The sequence below is a fragment of the Uloborus diversus genome, chromosome 4 (genome assembly GCF_026930045.1).
Source record: "Uloborus diversus isolate 005 chromosome 4, Udiv.v.3.1, whole genome shotgun sequence".
NCBI lineage: Eukaryota > Metazoa > Arthropoda > Arachnida > Araneae > Uloboridae > Uloborus > Uloborus diversus.
In genome coordinates this window covers 150,250,219-150,272,988 of record NC_072734.1, presented here as the reverse complement: position 1 = coordinate 150,272,988, position 22,770 = coordinate 150,250,219, and the positions used below count along the sequence as shown (strand labels likewise).

Below are 22,770 nucleotides of genomic sequence, written 5' to 3'. Positions count from 1 at the left end.
CCTCTGACCCTTCTAACCGACGGGCCTGTACACAACCTCATTTTAATGTAACTTTTTTCTATATCTTTTACTGTGAGACAATTACAATCACTGATTGTTAAATGTTCATACTTGTATTTATTTGCATTTTTGTTCATTACATTTAATCAAAACTATAATGAGCTTTGATAAGTGGAGAAGAGAATTCAACTGAGCATTTGAAATCAGGTATCATATCGTTGCAGGAAATATTTATTAAAATGAAACAGCCTAGTGAACAAGTTGAAAGTGAGTTATTAATGGGAAAATATTTTGCTTTATTGCATTGTATTGTTTCTCTAATGTTGAATGTTTTATTATCTCTGAGGGTTGACGTTCTCCATCTTCGCCATGATCTCTAGTTGAAATTGTGTAAGGCTCTGTTTGCCAAGACTCTGATCCAGTGAAATATATTTTTTTCCAACTGTAATAATTATAAAGATAAATGTTTTTCATTCAAACATGATTTTTGATACAATCTTTGGAAATTAATAATAATAATTTTAAAGATAAATTCAGAGTACTCAACTCTAGTTTCTGGCATGTGCTAGTAAGGAAAGGGGTGGGGGAGGGGGGGGAGAAGAGAGAAGTGTGTCAACATCCACTGCAGCGCCATCTTTTGAACGCCAAGTTGTTTGTGGCTCATCATCTTTGCTTTTGAAAACTGATTATTTATGATGAATTTTTATACGTTGCGGAAGGGTTGTGAAACTAAAACTCATTTCAGGATAGGAATTTAACATAGCCACACGGAATAAAACGGTTCCTTGTTTACTTGAGTATCAGACGTACATACCTACAAATGCTGGGAAAATGTAGCGAAGAAATGAACTTTGTTGATCCAATGGAACTAAGATAAACAATGCAGTTGAAGAACTCTTGAGTGGTTTTGACATGCGTCCTCCTTACTTGCTATTGAAATTCTTTTGTTCGCTTTATTTTTAAAAACTATGACAGTGATCTCTTATCTTATTATTTCCCACCATTCTTTTGAATTGTACTTCAAATAAATATAAATAATTTTTTATCTTATGTTTTCATTCGAATTTTTTATAGGGGTAGGGAGGGGGTTGAGAAAGAGATATATTTCTTCTGTCTAAATAAAGCCAAAAAAGCAGCGTAAACCACGCCCACTTCTATTAAAATGCATTAATTTCTCAAGGGGAGAGGAATTCTCTCCCCCCCCTCCTGTTTGATTACATTTTGTCGACAGAAATCAGTTCTGGAATGATATTTTTCAGAGAATAAGGTGTGTTACGCAGGAAATGTACAGGTGAAATAATGGTGCCGTTAGACTTGTCAAGTAATTTAGTCTGCTGTCATGTTCTTCACAGTTGGTTGCTTACTGTATTACATCCTGGGCGAAAATATTCGTCATAATGTGAGGATGTTAGAGCATTTTTATGTATATTAGTGCTTCTTATCCCTAGTTTCAGATTAAGTGGATTTACATTTAAATGCTGCAACTAAATGGGAGGTTTTCATTTCTTTTTTTAAACGGATGAAAAGTTTTGACGTACCTATTTAAAATTTTTTGGAAAAACCTTTCTGGTCTGCGTTCAAGTTGTTCCTTTTTTTATTTAAAAAAAATTTCTTTTTTTTTTCTTTTTGTTTACTTGCGCATGGCGTTTTCTACGCAAGTAGCTTCATGCATAGCGCGGTTTTTGACTGGCACTAATGTGATATGTTTTTGTGTTTGCATTGATTTGTGCTGTTTCGTGAAATTCATTTTTGGAAACTGTTTTTCAATTCATTCGCAACTAAACCTACTGTAAGAATGAGCGGAATTCACGGGTCGCGGTTCTGATCATTCCAAAGATTACGATGCCTAACTGCACTGCCTAGAAAGATAGGTGACAGAAACAGGGGACCCCCGGGGGTAATGGTAATGCCTAGAAAGATAGACTAGAAATAAATAAAGAAATGAGCGACCTCAATCACGTGTTTGGTTTTGGAACGTGCAAATTAGTTAAAATCACGAAAAGTGGTATAATTGGCAATCCTTCTGGCAAGTTGCCAGAACGCCAAGTTGACAGTGGCAACCTGTTTCTTTACTTTCGGTCTATCTTTACCTTGAACAGAGTATAGAAAGATATCCACTCTATTTGAACTGATTCAAAGTCCCTGTTTGTGAAACCGTGACAAAATCGCGTTTAAAATCATTTCTTTTTAAAATAACTTTTATAATTACTGGATCTTGACATTTAAACTTGGCGACATTTAACCCATCTTCAGCGGGACATTTTTTTTTTTTTGACACCAATATTAAGAAATATGAAAAAAAAAAAAAAAAAAAAAACCCGGAGTATACGCAGGAAAACTTAAGGGAGAAGCATTTTTTTTTTAAAAATCACATTCGTTCAATAACGAACGAATGTGATTTAAAATAAATCTCAGTTAGAGATACTTTTCCGTAGATAGGCGATATTTTTGGCGTTTATAGTGGGACATATTTGATGCGTTTTTATACATTTTTGCAGCGTTTCTTGAAATTGCTCTTACGTTTTATATATGAGACATTACTATTAGCGATAAAAAACGTATCGCTTGCATATCAGTCAAGCCAGTCATTTAGGACTGTCAGGAGGGCTTTTGTCTTTTCATATATATGAGCATAGTTTTTTTAGTTTTTGTTGTTTTGGAATATGAATGTATTGAGAAAATACCCTTTGTACCCCCATCCCCCTAGAAAATTTTGAAATGGTGGGTCTGATCCAAATCTCATTCTTGGCGAAGTTTTTCTGTCACCAAGAAACTAGTCGCCAGTGAGGAGTTTTTATTACACCTGTTCCATTGCAGTTCATTTCGTAGACTCGTGTGTACTTTCAGATGATCCTTTTTGAATGACTGTTAATCAACTAAAAAATGTTTAATATCCTTTTGGAACCTAACGGCAATTTAGAATAGCAACAGAAAAATGATAGGAACTCCCTTTTTCATTTCAGTGGAGTATGGTAAGCGTATTGCAAAAAGTTGTATACTTTCATCTGCTGCATGGAGTCATCAACTCCGCAGGAGTGTTTGATGTTCTTCAGTACTTTCTTGAATCACTTTTACTCTTGAAATTCTTGCATAATTTTTACGTTTTTAGGCGTCGTTTGTCTCATCGTTCTTGTTCGCTGCACTGTTATCTGATTTTTGTCAAAGCATCCATCTGTTTTGACGTTGTATCATATTATTTCTTAGTTTTTCAGCAAGCTTAAAAAGGAAAAGTTTCTTGTGCCACCATCCAACGATTAAACGGAGTAGAAATGAACTTCTAAAAGTCTCTGTGGCTCTAAAAACGTTCGTAACTGACTAAGTGTAAGAATAAAAAAATTGTATTCAGGGCAAATTTTTATTATACATGGCAGCTCATCGCTACCGCTCAGCTATATTATTTTTTCCCGAAAGAATCTTTATCTGTTGGAATGCAGACCCACGAGAGGGGGAGGGGACACATAGCGTAGGCTGTGCCTTATGAATTTTAGGAAAGTGATTTCGGATTTTTTTTTCCATGGGATTAAACCTCAATCGCTGTTTTGACGAATTGGAGCAAAGTTTTTTTTTTTTTGTTCTAGAAAATGTTTTCTGATTTAACCCCCGCACCCCTGAAGTGTTTTTTTTGTTTTTTTTTTCATTTGATAATCTTAAATTTACTTGTTTCAGTTTTACTTGTTTTTATTTCATTTGTATTTCAAACGCAAGTGTATAAAAGCAGTATTGCAACCATTCAGCTCTTCTAAAAGAATTATATTGAATTTCTCTAATCATTTAATCATTGTACGTACCTGTTTTCACACAAACACAGTTCATGGTTTAATTTTATTCATGACATTTAATGAAAACACTCATAAAACATAATAAGCACTGGACATGAACGAACTTTCTCCCCCCCCCCCCTCATAAGATTTTTTTTTTTTAATTTTAACTTTCAGAGCTTGCGTCCTCATACCTCTTGCGTCCTCCCCCCGCGGGGATAGTGAGGGTGTTAAGTACACCATTGGTGGAAGGCATCTTTGAATCTATTTCACGGTGGCACTTGAAAATAATTTTTTGAACAATCAGGAATATCAGTCAGTGCAAAGTGCATACGTAAGTTAGTAAGACCAGTGCTATGGTTGAAAAAAAAAAAAAAAAAAAAAAAAATTGGGGTCTGACCTTTTGGGGGGGGGGGGGGGGATTTCATTGGTGGGGAAGGAAGTTTATTAGGCCAAAAAACGGTAAGTTTTTTAAATTGCTAGTAATAACTTTTTAAAAAGCTGATATTGATTAAAAAAGGTGCTCTGATAGTAATTTTCAAGAAAATTAGCATTATTTTTACAACAATAAACTGAATATTTCGGGAGACCTCGTACCCTTGTGTTTACCTCCTACAATAAACCGAGTCAGGCTCAGAAAGAAGGGCATCACTAACCTTTAATTCTGTGCCAATCATTGTTCCAAATAAAAGCTGGCCCTTTGTCTTTGAAAATTTAAACATTTTTGAAGTTCTCATTTTTCACGGAACGCACATGGGTTTCATTCAAACAGAATATACACTCAAGATAGCAACGGACCGTTCTAAATCCAAATGATATTGCTTTTTAACACCAGAGAACTGATTTCTGTGAAAGTGAACATTTTGCTTCCTTCGGGCGACTTCCGTCTGAAAGCTCTGTCAGTTACTTTTAAACGTGGGCTATATTTACTGGCTGCGACCTTCAAAATGAAAGAAAAAAGGACTCGTGATAAATAGAGTCGTGTGTGGTTTTGTTTGGATTATGTCGAAGATTCCTGCATACTGCATGTGGGTGCAATTAACATGCAACTGATTGTGTCAGAACAAGAGATGGCACAATTTCAGCTTAAAAATTGGAACAGTTCCCCCCCCCCCCCTTGAAACTGTATTGTTTTCGTGCTGCGTTTGACATTTTCGTCATCGTTTGAAATTTAGGTATTAATTGGCTTATTCTAAAAATATTTTTCTTTCGTAATTTTATTTTATATCTTTTTACATTTAAGCTGTGACTTAAAACCACTTATGGGGGTCAACTGCTGTGGTCTATATTAATCAGATACGAACGGATGTACAGTCCGGGTTCAAGTTTCAAGTTTTGAAGGGAACACGCTCCTCCATTTTTTTATGCACAGAAAGGGGGGGGGGGGGCGGTTGAAAATTTTTCGGAGTAAGAAAAGATAGAAATACTATTTAATTTATTTCTTCCTTTTACGTTTTCCGTATTCTAACATTCCGTTTGATGTCGGGGGGGGGGGGGGAGTTCAATAAATCATTTGATGAACCATCCGCAGATCTACGTCCTCCTTCTCCGACTTTTTTCAAGGAGGCGGGGATCTGAGAAAAGTCGGCGGAATCCCGCCATGAATTTTAGCCCCTGTTAATTAATAGGTTTTAGGTCTATTAAAGTACTAAATTTTCAGTGATGCTCAGTTTGGTTCCTTATCTTTTACTGCTCGAATAGTGAATTTACCGCTGGTTCTTCAATATTTTCCCTTCTCATTAGTACGATGTAAAGACAACCATTGACCTTCGGAGGGGTAGAAAGTGTTCTTACGTGTTTTTAGTTACCATATTAGTACAGTAGAGAACCAATTATCCGGGAAGTTAGGGACCATCGCTATCCCGGATATCTGAATTTCCCGGTTTTCTGGATTGCTAAAAAGCGCTATTGGCCGATTGTTTGTAAAACTTAAATTACTATAATAAATAATTAAGCATATTAAAAATAAGAAGAAAACAGTTCAGAAATGCTTATGAATATCGAAATATAAAAAACTATTATTGTGAGAATAATTTAAACGCTAAAAAACTTAAGTTATTCATAATACATGAGACCCTCACATTCTGTTTGGAAAAGATAAAAAATCCACCACTTTTCGATGTTTTAAAACGAAAGAAAATGAAGGGAAGGGCAAAAAATAAGTTTTTGAACCTAAATCTGCAAATTTCTACTATGTGTATAAAAAAATTCGCTTTCTATGCGACAATATTCATTTCCTTAGCTATCAGTTAGAATAAAACACGAAAATTTCAGACTTACGAATGTACTTTTTAGTTCAAGAAAATATTTCGGAAATTTTGACCCGCATAAAGGATAACCATTTTAAGTTAGTGTTTGCAAACATTTTCCCGAGTTATGCGTGAGTAATATGTTGTTTATTAAGAAATCGTTCATATTCTTTTTAGTATTGCAAAAAAAAAAAAAAAAGCTTAATTTTTCAAAAATTGCCAAAATTGCTTATTTTTTAAAAAATAACGGGAAAGTAGGGGAAAAGTTGCCGGTTTTCTGGTTTCCCGGTTTATTGGTTCCCGGATAAAAGGTTCTGCACTGTATTGTCAATGTGTGTATAAGGGTCCTTGGGAGCAAAGGATATTGATCTCTCAATTCCCCAAACTCGTTTTGCCCCCTCTGTTTTAAAAAAAAATATTTATTAAAATAGCTGTCCCATTTGAAAAGCGTATATGTAAGAAATATCTGAATCGATTTGTGCCCCAACTGGAACTCGATTTTCCAAGTCGCATAAAGAAAAAAAGTTAAATTAATTTTTAGCTGTTTCAAGCAAAAAACTAAGTCTCCCTCCCGTATTCTATGTTGCAGTTGCGATGTAGAAAAACAAACAATTTATCTTTCACCCTCGCTTTCCGTCAAGCGTAACAAACAAATTTGTGCCCTGAAAAAGAATACTTTGTGTGTGTTTTAAACTATCAAAATATTTTTCGATTCTCATGGATGTTTGCCTCCGATTGTCTTTATCCACAACAGTGAAACTGCAGCTATCTTTGCGGATTCGGCTTCCAAACCGCGGGCGAGGTAATGACCTTTGCAATTAGAGCATGTTAATTTTCATGTCGAGATGGAGCGTCTGCAAAAAGGGAAAGAGACGCTTAAATGAACACAATGAGTGGCACACATTTTTTTTTCACAGCCCGAAGTTGCAATCGATGGCCAATTTTTAGCATGAGTAGTCGCTTTGGGACTCCTGCCAATTTTTGTGGCTTGTCGTTCTGCTCAACCTCTGCCATAATGCATGATTAATCGATTCGTATGGTTTATGGGCTGAAGAATATCCGTATCCTCTCTTTTATACCTTTTTTTAGTTATTGATGGGGGATACTAAATTATTTCCCTTAATAAAATTCGGTTTTTGGAAATGGAAAGTCATTTTGACTTGTTTTGGGCGCTTGTTAGTTAAAACTGATGTTCTGTTGGAAACGTTTTAACTCTCGTAATACCGTCTATATTGTTTCTAGAAAGGGTTTTTAAATATGTATGTGCAGCTTGAAGTTCTTAATAGTGATACTTAATATTTCATTAAATAAATTCAGCTTATGAAATAATTTTAATTATAAAATTAAGGAAAGCTTAAAAATAAATGAAATTCAGCTTATATAATAATTTAACTATCTAATGAAATTATTAACCGAAAAGTTGAAATTAACTAATGTTTTACAAAAGAAGAAGAAAAGGTGAAAGAAAAGCTTAGTGGGCCGTGAAAATATCAGTAGAAAAAAGTTGAAAGTAGATTGAAGTATTTAAATGTTGATATATATAGCATTTGAATGCAAGGGTTATGTGATGGGGAAATTATTCGATCACTCTGCCAGCGTGTTTCTCCCCTTCTTATCCCTCCAATAACTTTAGAGGGAATAGTCCAACACAAAATGACTTTGCAAAAGATCAAAGCCGAGAAACCTCACCCGCATGCTTCATTTTTCGATTTGAAGAACTTAACCCCCCCCCCCCCCCCATGAAAACGATGTAAGCATTAGGGTCTGCAAGGAAACTTGAACTAGTTTTGAATCCGAATAATGCACACCTAATTGGAAAGCGCTTGTGGCGTACAACGTGTAAAAAAAGGGGGGGGGGGATTTTTAGATTTGCCCATTTGCGCATTTCCAATTTTAAAAAGCATTTCAGTAGTTTTTACGGTTGGCCTATGAGGCTTATTCATACCTTTCCTCCCTTCCCTTTTATGAAAAAAATCTAAAGCTCCAATAATAGAGTAAAATAAATAAATTAAAAAAAAACCAGATATTCTGAATTTATTTGCAGTTTTTTTGTCTCAAAAAGTAGATGAAAGGTGTTAATAAAAATCGAAATGCAATTTTCTGTAGGCTTTTTATTTGACAGAATTAGAGATTGATTTATTGAATCGAAGATCCTCGTTTTTCACACAAAAGAAGAACTGCGGACGGTTTTTACTTCTTCTTTATATTTATCTTCTTTACTAATGTAGTAGGGAACTAATTATCCGGGAAGTTCGGGACCACCGCTGTCCCAGATATCTGAATTTCCCGGTTTTCTGGATCGCTAAAAAGCGTTATTGGCCGTTTGTTTATGAAACTTAAATTACTGTAATAAATAGTAATACATATTAAAATAAGAAGAAAACAGTTCAGAAATGCTTATTATTGAAAGTTATCCATAAGACCTGAGACCCTCACATTCATTTTGAAAAGGGGAAAAAAAACCCCCACTTTTCCATGTTAAAAAAATTAAGGGAAGGGCAAGCAACAAGTTTTTTGAACATAAATGTTTCGATTTTTCTACTATAGTGTATGAAAGAATTTGTTTTCTTGAACGCGCTTTTTTCTTAATTTCTTGTAAAGGTTTGGTATTTGCGATTACGGCAGTTATTGATAACTATTGCTTTTGCATTAAGTTCATACCAATAGAAATTTGATTAGATTCCACCATCAACCAACAAATTCGCAAATCTGTTTTTCGGTGTTTCCCGCGCTTTTCCGGCGTCACTTACGCTCCAAATGGTTTTAATTTGAGATTATTCAATAAAATATTGCATTAGAATGTGACAATATTCATTTCTTTAGTATTCAGTTGGAATAAAACACGAAAATTTAAGACTTACGGGTGTATACTTTTTAATTCACGAAAATATTTCGGAAATGTTGCCCCGCGTTAAGAATAACACTCTGAAGTTCGTTTTTGTAAATATTTTCTCGAATTATAGATGAGTAATATGGTATTTAGTAAGAAACCGCTCATATTCTTTTAGGTATTTCCAAAAAAAAAAGAAAAATGCTTAGTTTTTCAAAAATTGCCGGAAATGAGCATTTTTTAAAAATGGCGGGAAAATCGGCAAAAGGTTGCCGGTTTTCTGGTTTCCCGATTTTTTGGTTCCCGGATAAAAGGTTCTGCACTGTAATAAAGCTCAAAGTCTCTTTCAGGATGTCTGGATCTCTGTGACGCGCATATCGCCGACACCGTTCGGCCGATTTTCATGAAATTTGGCACAAAGTTAGTTTGTAGCATAGGGGGTGTGCACCTCGAAGTGATTTTTCGAAAATTCAATTTTGTTCTTTTTCTATTCCAATTTTAAGAACATTTTCTCGAGCAAAATGATCATAAGATAGACGAGTAAATTACCAAGTTATCATAACGGGGAACCGTAACATGTTCCACAGGCAAGCCAATTGGCGAAAAATTCACCATACATTATTTGTAAATATACAGGCGAACCAAAAGACCTTTTAATTTTCTACTACGGGCAAAGCCGTGCGGGTACCACTAGTTATTTTATAAAGTATAAGAAGTATTGGTACAAATGAGTGTTGAGATGAAAGGATTTTTTTTTTCTTTCTTAATTATTATTGTTATTATTAAAAATTCTCTTTTGCTTTGTTAGACGACGATGAACAAATATAACTTTTTTAAAAATGGAATAAACTGATTTCCAACTTCATATTAAAGGCTTAAATTTAAGGTCCTTTGTACATGCAAACTCATATTTCATTTGTTTTCACATGCTTTACCTTCCATTCTGTTGTGAAATTTTATATTGGAAGGATTTTATTGTTGAGACTCAATTTTGTGTTGTCTTCATTTTGAAAAGTTATCGATAGCTATATAGTACTAAAATGGAACACCCTTAAAATTATACTGAATGTAGTTTGTGAGATTTAATTGGATATTTCTTACCCAAAACATTTTTTTTAATTAAAAAAAAAAAAAAAACACGATTCTTACACGAGGAACTAGGCTCGTTTTGTTTTGGACAAACTTCTTGTTTTCAATTATGTTTTAATTCCTTCTTATTTAATTGAAGGATTCGGGGCAAGAACGTGACAAGCCAAGCTTTTGAAAAAATGAGTTTTTTGTTCTAAATGTTGCTTTGATAATTGAAATAAACATGACAATGGATTATGTCATTGTCAGAAAAACGTATCTGGTTTTAGTATTGCAGAATATAAAATGTATAATCTCTTTATCTTTATCTTTTCTTTATTACTAATAATAAAGCTAAAAGTCTCTCTGCCCGGAGGATGTCTGTGATGCGCATAGCGCCTAGACCGTTCGGCTGATTTTCATGAAATTTGGCACAAAGTTAGTTTGTAGCATGGGGGTGTGCACCTCGAAGCGAATTTTCGAAAATTCGATGTGGTTCTTTTTCTATCCCAATTTTAAGAACAAAAATATCATACAGGGTTCGTACGGGTCATGGAAATCCTGGAAAGTCATGGAAAAAATATTGACAAATTTCAGACCTGGAAAAGTCATGGAAAATTAATATTTTCATCAAAAGTCATGGAAATTTATTTTAAGTCATGGAAAAATGTTTTGGGCAGCAATTAAGTAACAGCAGCTAAAAGAGCATTAGAAATCTTGAGTGATTTAACAGTAGTGCATGTAAAAGCTGTTAATACTTGAAAAATGAACAATCCCAAAAACAAATCTGAGTTTAGGAATCCTATTGCATCTGCTTCTGTTACAACCACCCGTCTTTTTCGTAATGAAATTTTACTGCCGGGACATTACTAATTTTTTAATTCAACATTATTTTCAGCACTTCTTACATGTTATATTCTGTAGTAGTAGATTTGCATGTTCTTGATTTTTCCAACACCCATTCAGAAAACGTAATTCAATTAAATTTATCAGAGTTTTTCTTAATCAGTTGAAAGCTTTCCAAAGTAAAGACTTTAGTCATAGAAATAGTGATATTCTAATAGTCAAACAGTGATGCCTAACATACAGCTCTCAAAACTGATCCCCCCATGTGGCCAGCTGAAATATCTGATTTAGAAAAATGAATTTACTGACACTGTGGCTTTACTCCAATGAACAAAAATATTACTGTCAAGTTACATGGATGATTAGAAGCACTATTGATACCAAAGCGCAATATTTTATGAAGTAAATTTATTATTGGAAACTTAATAATGACTCTTTCCAACTTTGTCCTATTCATTACTATTCTGTCATATTTATTAAATATCTATTAAGCATTTAAACATCAGTATATTGTTTCACTATATTTTTACTTTGCTTAAATTTATATAATAAAGACAAATAAGAATAGTTTATTAGTTTCTGCAGGTGTGCACTGATATGTTTTCAGTCACAAGTAAGTGCTTCGATGAAGTAGTTTCAGTCATGTAAAAGTTTTGCTAATGCTCGTTTCCGAAAAAAATGGGCAAGTTTGACATTAAATAGTACTATTCTCTTCATGTAACAAAGTCATGAACATTTTTATGAAGTCATGAAAATTTTTATGAAGTCATGAAAAAGTCTTGGAAAAGTCATGGAATTTCTTCATCCGAATAGAGTATGAACCCTGATCATGAGATGGACAAGTAAATTACGAAATTATCATAACGTGGAACCGTAACATGGACACAAGCGAATTGGCGAGATACGAAATTATCATAACGTGGAAACGTAACAAGGGTACAAGCCAATTGGCGAGATACATAATTTGTAAATGTACAGGCGAACCAAAAAACCTTTTAATTTTTCTATTACGGGCAAAGCCGTGCGGGAACCACTAGTAGTAAATAAAAGTAAGGTTTCAAAGAAATTCTGGAAGGAAGTCTGTGGCGAACGTGCATCCAGGAGACCCCCATTGAAATTTTGCACAAAATTACTTCGAGCCCCGGGGGTGTGCACCCGGGGTTTCATTTTTTAAATTTGAATTAGTTTTTCAAATTGATTTTTTAAGCTTAAATTTCGTGTAAATTGCCTATTATTGTTAAAGGGATGAAAAATTACTTGCATACATTAAAATTATAGATCGTTGGAAAGGGTAGAATTTTCCGCTTTCTTCACAATTTCTTTCAATGCTAACTTAAATACGGCGGAAGTTACTTGCGTTGTTAGCTTGAACTTTTTTAGGCGTAGCTAAAATTTAGGCCCGAGTTTCTTCATTAAATCTGTCAGTAAAAAGTGAAGGAATTGTCCCACCGTTTTCAACCAAGATTTAGCCGTGAAATGAACTTATTTTTGTGCAGGTACACTATTAACGTGTTGTTGTGTGTTTTTTTTTTTTTTTTTTTTTTGTGCCGTTTTCCCAACTAATTTCAGTTTGATTTCGGGCCGAAAATGACTATTTTAGTTGAATTTTCAGCGAAATTATTTATTTATATATATTAAAAAAGAAAAAAAAAAGCATTCATTTTCCTTATTATTATTATTTTTTAATTTTGCTGCCTAGAGTGGTAGGGGGAAAAGTCGGATCAAGAAAACTCAGAATTGTTATACTTTTACCGCCGTTTTCATTGAGATAATACGAGGCACATGAAATACAAGAATATTTCCAAAAAAGAAAAGAAATGTAGGTGTGAATATTATAACTTATATTTTGTTGTTAGATTATTTCGGAAACATCGTGCAATCATTGAGATTTAAAATTTATTTTGCCTTGATTATTGTTTAGTAAACCAAATATTAGAGTTGCTAATAAGCTTTTGAAAAATTCGTGATTGGACGTTTGCAACAGCTAGCATTTTGTAAAATTTGTTTAGTCACGTAAAACAAGTTGAGTAAATTGTAATGAAAACGCTCATCTTTCTGTCATTGTCTGAAAGGGGTAGGTAACAACGAATTAAAAATTGCATATTCGGTTAAAATATTGACATCCAATTGAGCTTTTTTTGGAAGGAACTGCAGATGAAGATTGACAGAAGATGTGTCTTAGTTTGACATGTTCAATTGTTCAGATAAAAAGTTTTATTCTGAAGCAAGCGATTATCTTTTTGTCCAAATCAAAAAGTGCTAAGAGACCAAATATATGACTTAGTTTGCCATGTTCAGGTAAAACGTTGAGTCAAGTGTTGAGTTGTGTAGATTCTGAAGGAGCAAACTATTATCTTTTTGTTAGTGGAAAAGTGCCAAGTTTGAGCGCAAGAAGTTTTCATTTCGGTTAAAATATTTACATCCAGTTAGTCGATGTTTACATCTTTAAAAAGTCACATTATGTTGATTTCTTGTCCTTTTCAAGGCATTTTAGACAATTTTGTCAAAAATATTTTGTAAAAGTTACTTCTCATTAAAGTTGACAGAAGATGTAACTTCGTTTGACGTGTTCCGACAAAAATAGACTCCATTATTTCCAGTTGGCGTCCATTCATTGAACTGACAGTTTGAAATCATTTTTTTTTCGCTATCGTTATTTTTTTGGTATGTTTTATCCACAATGATGGTTGACTGCCATTTTGCTTCTTTTCAAGTTGTTGGGGGGAAAATTGGTTGTAAAGAGGGAGGTGCGTTTACATTGGATTAGTTTCAACATCTTAATTAAAATTTCACTAGCTATTGCAAAATATTTAAAATAAAAAGTTGTTTATACTTTTTATTTTTCAATTTCTACTTATGAGAACGATACGAAAAATTCTTAAATCATTTTAAAGTAGGGTAAAGCGGGGCTTGTCGAGCAATTTTTCACTTGAGCGGATATTGCTCCTCAACTATAAGTCTCAATCGATTGTTATGCAACCTGATAGATTAGTAATGTATCCCTTTTCAAAAGTGTCCTTAGTAATTTGTTGCTAATAGCACAAGTTTAAAAGCTACAGCTGTCGGAATGCAAAAAGTCAAACATGCTCAACGTACCCCATAGATGGGGTAAGTTGAGTAAGGGTATGGGGCGAATTGAGCACTTATAATGTCTAGCCAAACCCTAAAATGATAACTAGAGATGAAATAAAATTTCTGTTTGACAATGGACTCATTATTTATATTCTTTTAGTGACAAATTAACAAAACTTAAAGTATTTTTTTCGAATTAATTGAAATGGTTCTGATTTTCGGATGGATGGTTCCATATTTCGTTTTAAAAACTTTGTATGTCAATCTTTTCCGGCCATCTTATTTGGAGTCCAGTCGGATGGAATTTTAAGGTTAAATTTAACAGCAGACTCGTAGGGAAGGCGACGAACGTCTTTTGGGAAATATCCATAATAGATTAATGCCATTTGCAGCAAGTATTCTTTTTTTATGGAGACTTCTTGTTGGGAAGAAAAAACGTGCCTCTGTTTTGCATAACCCATGGATGAATCACTACCTTTTAATTTCTTCAAAAATCTTGCCAAAGTCATCCGTTCAATTCCGAATTATTTTGCGGCGGCATTCACATTTTTCCCTTCATCATTGACCGCCTTTGTAGCATTATTCAAGTCGTCAGTAGTGTAAGAACATCGTGTAGTTTTCCTTTAATTAGTCCGCATCCTAATAAAAGCAAAATAAAATATGTTACTACTTTTGTTTTAGGTCGCGGGGGTCAGGTGAGCAATACTTGCTCAACTAATCCCAAACCTAAGTCTTAAAATAAAAGTGAGATTATAAAAAAAACGGTACAAATTATACCCTGAATCTCTATACATATCAAAAGTATAGTAAATGTATGAAAGAATAAAACTATCCTGACAGAAAACAGATAACATTGGACTAATGCAGACGAAAACTTACGGCAAATGAGTTTTTTACTTGTTTGTCACAAAATAATATGCACGTTTACTTCACTCCTTTGTCCAGTTGCAATGAGTTGGATGCCTCAGTTGCCAAATCGATTAACTTCACATTAAAAAAAAATCCTCATTTTTGCTTTAATAGTGCTTAATCAATACTTAGAAGGTGAACTTATATTAAACTTTTGGTTCAGTCCATTTCTGATCCTGCGATGGCAGAAAATGTAACACGAGGGCCCATTCACTTCTATGGATGACACTATATCACTTGATCAGTTTTCTCGACTTTTTGTTATGAAGTTAATCGAGTTGGCAAGTAAAGCATCCAATTGAAGATCGCAAGATGAGTTCCACTCCCATAACAATTTCTTTCCGTCATTTGATGCCTACAAGTATGGTGAATAGTTTTCGAGATATATCGATTGCTCAACGTGCCCTTATGCTCAATTAGCCCCGCCCTACCCTACGAAGAAATTTCGTAGGTTTTTTTTTTTGTTTCGATTTTTCCGTAGCTGCCTCTTTTTCTAGTCTTAAGGTTTTTTTTTAAATTTTTTATTTATTATTATTTTTATTATTATTTATTTCCGTTGAAAAAAAATGGAAATTTCTTTAATTACTTGCATATGCTTGCCAAAGATAAATTTTGTTTACTAATGTGAAGAAGAAGAAAAAAGAATTTTCTGATATGAGAAATAACCTACTGCTAGAAGAAGCTTGCATAATCTCTCCTAGAAAACTTCAAACGTTGAGAAAAAATCATTGTTTTCGAAAATTTTAATTCTGTTTAAACCTTAATTATCTCTCAAAAGACGAAAAAATATTTGTAAATTGTACGTTTGGAGTGCTTTTCTTGCCATGCCGCCAATAGATGCAGGAAAGACAGTTTTACGGAGATGTAAATGGAAATCTCTCCAATGGGTTTCTTCAGAAACGTCGACACTGGTTTTGGCATTTCGTGTTTGGCATCGTATTAGGTGAGATGTGTCCATGTTGTCGCGAAACGATTTAGAAGCCAGTTTAACTCCTGACCAGGTTATTTTCTGCTTCTTTGGTTCTTTCATGAGTTCACGGACCCGTACTTTTTAATTAAAAAAAAAAAAAAAAACCCATTGATTATTTAATAAACGTAAAAGAAAGCAATGTGGGGTCCACACCAGTTTTTTTTTATTTGTTTGTTTATTGACTTATGCTCTGGTTATTCAGAAATTAAGTAGAAGCCTAATTTGATTGTTAGAAGTCATGTAAGCTACATTTATTAAACTATTTCATTTGAAATAGAAGCAATAAAAGGTAGACATGCATTAAGTCGCAATAAATCATCAAATGCTTGTAATTTTAGCGATTCACAGTAGGGGTTAATGAGTTGTCCTCCAAGAGAAACTGACCCGGATTATTAAAATTGGTGTGAAAAAACACAATTCTGATATGATGATGACTGTGCTCAGGATGTGTTACAGGAAACAACAGATTGAGAAAATTGAGCTGATGATTATGTTAATAGACCTAACGCTGATGGATGTCGTTATGAAAACTGCACTGAACGTTGTTCAACTGAGACAGTTTGCAAATGATATTCTATTTAGATCGCTCCCCCCCCCCTCCTTGCGAAACATGGTATGATTACGTTTGGGATCCATCTTATGTAAAATAAATAAATAAATTATAAAAAAAATACATAAATTAGTGAAAGGTGAGGGCAGGGGCGTGCAGAAAAGGGGGGGGGGACGCCTATTGGCCCAGGGCCGAGTCTGAAGGGGGCCCGATTTTTAAAACAAGGAATTAAATATGTTTCGGGATGCAGAAGTAAACAATACGGAGGGGGGCCCCGTAAAAGTCATTTGTGACGTGCCCAGAAATTTCACACGCCCCACGGGTGGGGGAGAGGGGGGGGGGGGTTGCAAGTCGATCCGGTCGGACAAACGAGAACCCGTGAAGGAAACAGTAATTTTCTTTTTCAAGAAACAGAGCCCTTTAATTGTGAACGAAATAAAAATAATACTTGTTGAAACAAAATAAAAAGGAAAGGAATTCAATGAGAAACCACGAACCAGCAAATTGAAATGCTTATACGTACTTCAATAATGGGGGAACATGGGGCAAACTGAAATACAACGATTCGCCCTTGAACGAAATTAGCCACTATATATTTTGTTTCATTCTTGAAAGCTTTCAATTTCTTATGAAAGGATTTGTGAACCTTACTTGTACTTAAATTTTCCATGAATTACTCTTGTCTTTATTCTAAAAGTTAACATATAGTTCGTTGTTTATAACCAATATAAATAAAATAATGGGGACAAAAATCTATACATAATTTATCATGTATAAATTTCGAACATATATTTTTGTTTAGAAAATTAAGAAACTTTGTAAAGAAAAATTGAGAGTTGAAATTTCATTCATTCCATTGTTTCCTTATTTCATTCTCAAAAAGGGCACTGATAGGTTTTCTCTCTGCGCAACGAATATTTTCTGTTTTCTTGTATTTGTTCTCGAAAGCTTATGTTCAAAGGAAAAACAACTCTGCTCATGTAGCACTTTCATGGTACTTCACTCCCCACCCCCTTTTTTTCTGTCGTTTAGACGCCACTAGGCGAACTGCACCCTTTGCATTCATGAACATCAGGCGAAAGCTCTAAATTTTCATTATCTTGCTAGAGTCGGGAAAAGTGTGGCAATATTCTCTCGTCAGGGGCGTAGATAACGCGTAACAGCAGAACATATTTTTTCTCAATAGCTTTCTTCCCTTGCCAATTACCCTCAGGAGTGTATTTTGGGCGAAATTTGCTCTTGCTTTCTTGCAACTTGATCATTCTTTTCCTACTAGAAATTAAACATCATTTAAAAATATTTTCAATATGTTTTGAAAATATATTCTTTGTACTGTAGCAATTAATGGCCTGAAGAAATCTGCTCCAGACATGTACATGGGGCTTGTTATTGGCTTACTTTTTCTTTTTTACGTTTTAGGAGGTATGGGGTGCCAAATCACTCGTTATAGCGACTAGCCTGATAGCTACGAATCCTTCTCAAACTCTCGATTTCAGAAGTACTAATCCCTTCAACATCGCAAGAATATTTGTTTTAAAATAATGTCTTAATTCTGTCATTCATCCATTTCAAATATTTTTTTCTCATTTGTCATTGCATTGATTCTAATTGTTTGATTTTGTTACTCTTAATTTAAGGTGTATGTTTAAAACCGGTTTCAAAAAATTTCATGCGAGGACGAATTTTCTGGAAAAAAAAAAAGTTTTTTTTTTATAGAGGAACAACTACATTAAATATTTTATGTTTGTCATTTTCGTTTCGATAGGCCTAGGACAGGGGTCGGCAACCTGCGGCTCGCGAGCCGCATTCTGTTTTCTGTAGACTGTACTAATAGCTCTTGAGCAGTTTAATAGTATTTAAAAGTAGTCTGCAATACTTTTATTGCCGAATACGTTTTAATATTCCCGCTCATTCATGAAAATCTGCGGTAAAATAAAAATAAATAAATAAAAATAAATGTGATTATTATTATTTCATATTAAATGCATGTTTCTCGGGTGATAGCCACTAATTACATTTTCTAATATTATTGATGATTATGCTAATTGTTTGAAAAAATAATTAACTACATTTGGAAAAAAAAAAAGACTGAACTCCGGAAGGATTGCCCCATCTCTGGTTTATGGTTTTTGCCACAATTATGATGGTGCTGCAAAATGAATTCGTTAAAATAAGTGAGCTCGTTAAAAAGAGGTTAACTCACTGATTGCTTCCGTGGATTTTTACTTTCTTCTATATTTAACATTAGAAACGACTGTTGGTTTCGTAAAAATTCTCGAATTTCGACGGATTTACACGTTGTTCCACACTGCCACGTTGATCCAGAATAAACTCCAAAATCTGTAAGGAATCGAAGTACTGCATCAACCCAAAATTTTCACAACTCATTCTGTGGGGCTCACTCTCTGTTCTGACGACAGCTTCGTGATGTGAATGATGTCAAGATCGTATGTCGCGATCCCCCCCCCCCCCAGCTTTGTTGGCGGAATGGCATTAGCATAGAATTGAATGTTTATTCCCTCAAAAATGGTTTAAACTAAAAGAATATTTTTGCCAACATTTGGCGTTTTCTTTTTCCAGAATGTGAGAAATCTTTCGCCTCAGCCTGGGTGTCATGAAATTGAAAATTAATATTTTTCTCTCCTCGCGAATTATTTTGTTTGTGTTCATACTAAATCTGATAAATATGTTTGCTTTCAACAGCGGATTTCAGAAGGTTTAAATAAATTTGAATAAACATATTGAAGGTATTTGCTTCTATCAGGGTTGGCTTTCTGCCGGCAGAAACTGGTTATAACCGGTAAACCCGGCAGAAACTGGCAAAAACTTAAAAGCATCTTTAATTACTTAAGTGATTGCTAAATGATATTCGTTTAAGTAAACTAAAAAAATAAACTTCATTTCATCATTTAAAAAAATAAAATCCTATTCTAATATTCTTGATTTAGTTCGAGAAGGGAACTTTTCAATTGCAGATGCTCGTAATGTTTGGATTAATCTAACAAAGGACAAAAAATCATATAGGTGCTCAGGAAAGAGGAGCTACATACAAAATTAAAAGGATTTCTGATTTTAATTTGCTCACTTATATGCTTCATCTAAATTGTTTGTGATCGAAATTATCACGTGCTTCAAGGAGAAAGTGTCAGAATTTTACTTGCCAATATTAACATAGATTTTGTACCTAATGTCACAGCTTTGCAAAACAAATTGGCCCTATTTCTCGAAACTTATTTTTCCAGTTGAATTTCTCCCACTACCTCAGTTACTACATAGTGAACCAGTTAAAAAAAAACATACAATAGATGAAAGTTTCACGAACATTGCTTGTTCCTTCATGCATTGCCTGCTAGCTCTTCTTTGCAGGAATATTCTCAAGATTCTTATTTGTACATATTAGATTGAGAAACTGTTTAGATTTTAGAAACCATCTTTTCTAAGAAGTAACTGCAGGGTCCAAACAATGTAACATTTGATTTTAAATTGTGGTAATATCGTAATTAAATTGTGCTTTGGTTAATAATTATTTTTTTCCATGCACTTCCTATTGCATGTCAATTTAATTTTTTTTTTCATTTTGTGAGTTTCTACCAGTGGTTTTAACCGCTTCGGCAAAAACTTGCCAACCCTGGCTTCTATACAATTGAAAGCATTGCTTTTGTGAATAGTGGCTGTCTACAAATGATGTTCACGGTTTGAGGGGGAACGGGGTTAATGAAATTGTGAGTTTGTGACAAAATGGAGGGAGGGGGTAACAGGACGTGTGAAATTGCACATTTTTAAAAATAAGAATATTTTTATATAAAACAGCGTGACATGTAACAGGGGGAGGGGGGTAATTTGAAGTTGAGTGGGGGGGATAAGGTGATTTTGTAACAAAAAGAGGAGGGAGCCAAAAATACTGGGAAAAGGTGTGACATTTATTGACAAAATGAATTCCAATATTTTTCTTTCGATTCTTTTGATTCCCTCCCCACTCCACCCCATCCTGAAATAATTGCACAACTGTTTTAAATCTTACCTATCTGTCAGAGATGATTTCCTTCCATAATGGCTTCCGAAACTTCCTGGAAACATTTAAAATTATTGATTGGTGAAAATATGTGTCAGAATTCGATGGATTTACCTTTCTTTTGGCTCATGAAATGTTTTTACTTTCAATTCCGAGCCATCTGACGGGGATGATCTGATAATCTTAACGGAAAAGATCGCCTAAGTGGATGAAAGTGACCTATTGGAGATGTAGAAGAGTAAAGAGAGATTAAGTGGGGGGAAGCCAGTTATCGCGTGTTTACCACTCAGACGAGAAGCCTTTTAGTCAGGAATCGAATGCGGATGGCACGTAACGTTGATCGCCCTTATGTTAAGCTGAACGGATTCATTTCAGAAATGACATCAACGCTATGATGGCTTCCTGTTCAAAGGTAGGCTGGAAACTGACGCTCGTTTCTTACTCAATTTGTAGCAATTGGCTGTGAATCCATTTAGATATTTGCCTAATTGTGATATTCTGCTAGTGTTTGTTGACAAGTAGGCTCGATCATTGCGGTTTCTACTGGTTATAATAGTCGTGAAAACTGAACCTTGTGGATAGATTTGTCGTTTGCAGGGGCGGATACAGGCTATACCATTATAGGGACGGGGGTCATGTCGAGGAATACCCCCCCTTCTCCTCCCCTACAAAAGAACCTACGGCTTTGGAACAAAAAATCTCTGAGACAGCTTGGGTGTCAATAAAAAGCCCATATCGACCAAGAATAATGCTTTTAGTTGGGCAAAAACGTTACTAATTAATTTCGAAAGCAATGGAAAAAAGGTATACTTCAAAGTTTACTTTAATTTTTTGTGTGAATTAAAAAAGATTACTTCAACCGTTTACATTTTATTCATCATTTGTTTGAACACCATGTGAATGTATAGTAGTGTCGACGTTTTACGGGTGGGGGGGGGGGCATGACCCTCCCCCTGTATCCGCCCCTGGTCGTATGCAGTGCTACTCGCCAAAAAAAAAAAAAAAAAAGCCTTTCACGTAATTTTTAATTCTGAAATCGGTCTTGTGTAGGAAACTTTCTTTTAACCACAGCAACTTTGTTTTCTTCTGTTGAAAATTGGAAAAGGAACCATTTGACTTTTCGTTTTCGTTTAGTCCAGTGTTGACTTGTCAGTAAAAGCTAGTCTTTGCCTCGAAAGTTGAAATAGTGGACGTGGGATAAATGGAAAGAAAAAAAGAGTTCTAATTCCCCCCCCCCCTAGAACTTTTCCTTATTTCTCCATGCTAAATTCTTTTTTTAATGTATTTCAGACATACTAGTTGATTTTTGAAGTAGTTTATACAAACTTATTGTAAGTGTATATTTATCCTTAGAAATTTTTCCGTTTTGCTTCTGAATGAGTTAAGTAGCAAATGGTTGCAATGGTACAGATTTCATTCTCTTGTTTTCAAAATGTCGTTAATATTCTTTGGTAATTAGTTTAGTGTTTCTACGAAATTTTCGAATTGCTCATTGAGAGTAGTTTTCTAATCTCAGTTTCCTGAACACTCCGTGTAAGTCGAGACTTTAGGTATGACATCGCTTTTTAACCACGCCGGCCAGTGATGGATTGATGATGTGAAAACAAGACTCGTTTTTTCTTTTCTTTGAAAAGTTAGCTATGAAACAGTATAATTTTCATGATTTTTTTTTTGTTCTTTTCTTGTCAAAATAAGCACAGTAAATATTTTTTAGTCACTTGTCTACTACGGATATTTTCCCCTCTCCCCCCCTGCGAGGAGGGGACCTTACAGGGGTTATAGTTTAACCTAATGTTACTCGGTGGGATGTATAACATTTAAAATCAAACATACGATTTAGTATAATGGCAAGCTTGTAAATAAAATGCTTTTAATAAGATGTTGATCTTTATCCTGGAAAGCTTAATCGGTTAATTGGCTGTCTTTAAAGGGCAGTGTATGCTAGCACTTAGTGACCCTCGAACTTTGGTGTTTAACCATAATAAAGCAACTGTACGTTGTATTGAAGAAGTGTATCAGTCTTGTTTTTTTTTGTGCTACTCATTTTCAATTATCCAGCATACAAACTAAAAATTTCGGTGCTGACTGACTTCTATTAATGCACCAACAATTTTCTCTTTTGCTTTGGCAATTTGTGCGAGTTATGCAAAAAAGAAAGCCATAAGCAGTTTAAATATGCTTTTTTGGCTATAACCTCGATTCACATTAGTATTCAATCGAGTAAGTATAATTGCAAATGCTGCATTCGTCGTTGATCTTGAACTTTTCAATAAAATTAGAAATTCTGCCAAGGCTGGCAGAAGCTTGGTCAGAGTGGCAGATGACTTTGAAAAGAAAAAAAATGAAACAAAGAAGACATCCAAAGGGCTCTGTTTCCAATTCATTGTAATAGATCTACCTACAAGCTGCCACGAATCTTACAGCTCTAATGTGCAACAAGTTTCAATGTCAGATTCCGTGCTAAGTTTTTAAACTGATTCAGTCCCAGTTATTTGTTTAGTCTTAG

The 22,770-nt window shown here is 34.4% G+C and overlaps 1 protein-coding gene across 1 annotated transcript in view; it reads left to right on the top strand.

The window, feature by feature from the left end:
- Positions 1-22,770, top strand: part of LOC129219901 (rho guanine nucleotide exchange factor 11-like) — a 116,416-nt gene that overhangs the window by 69,418 nt on the left and 24,228 nt on the right. The window lies entirely within an intron of this gene.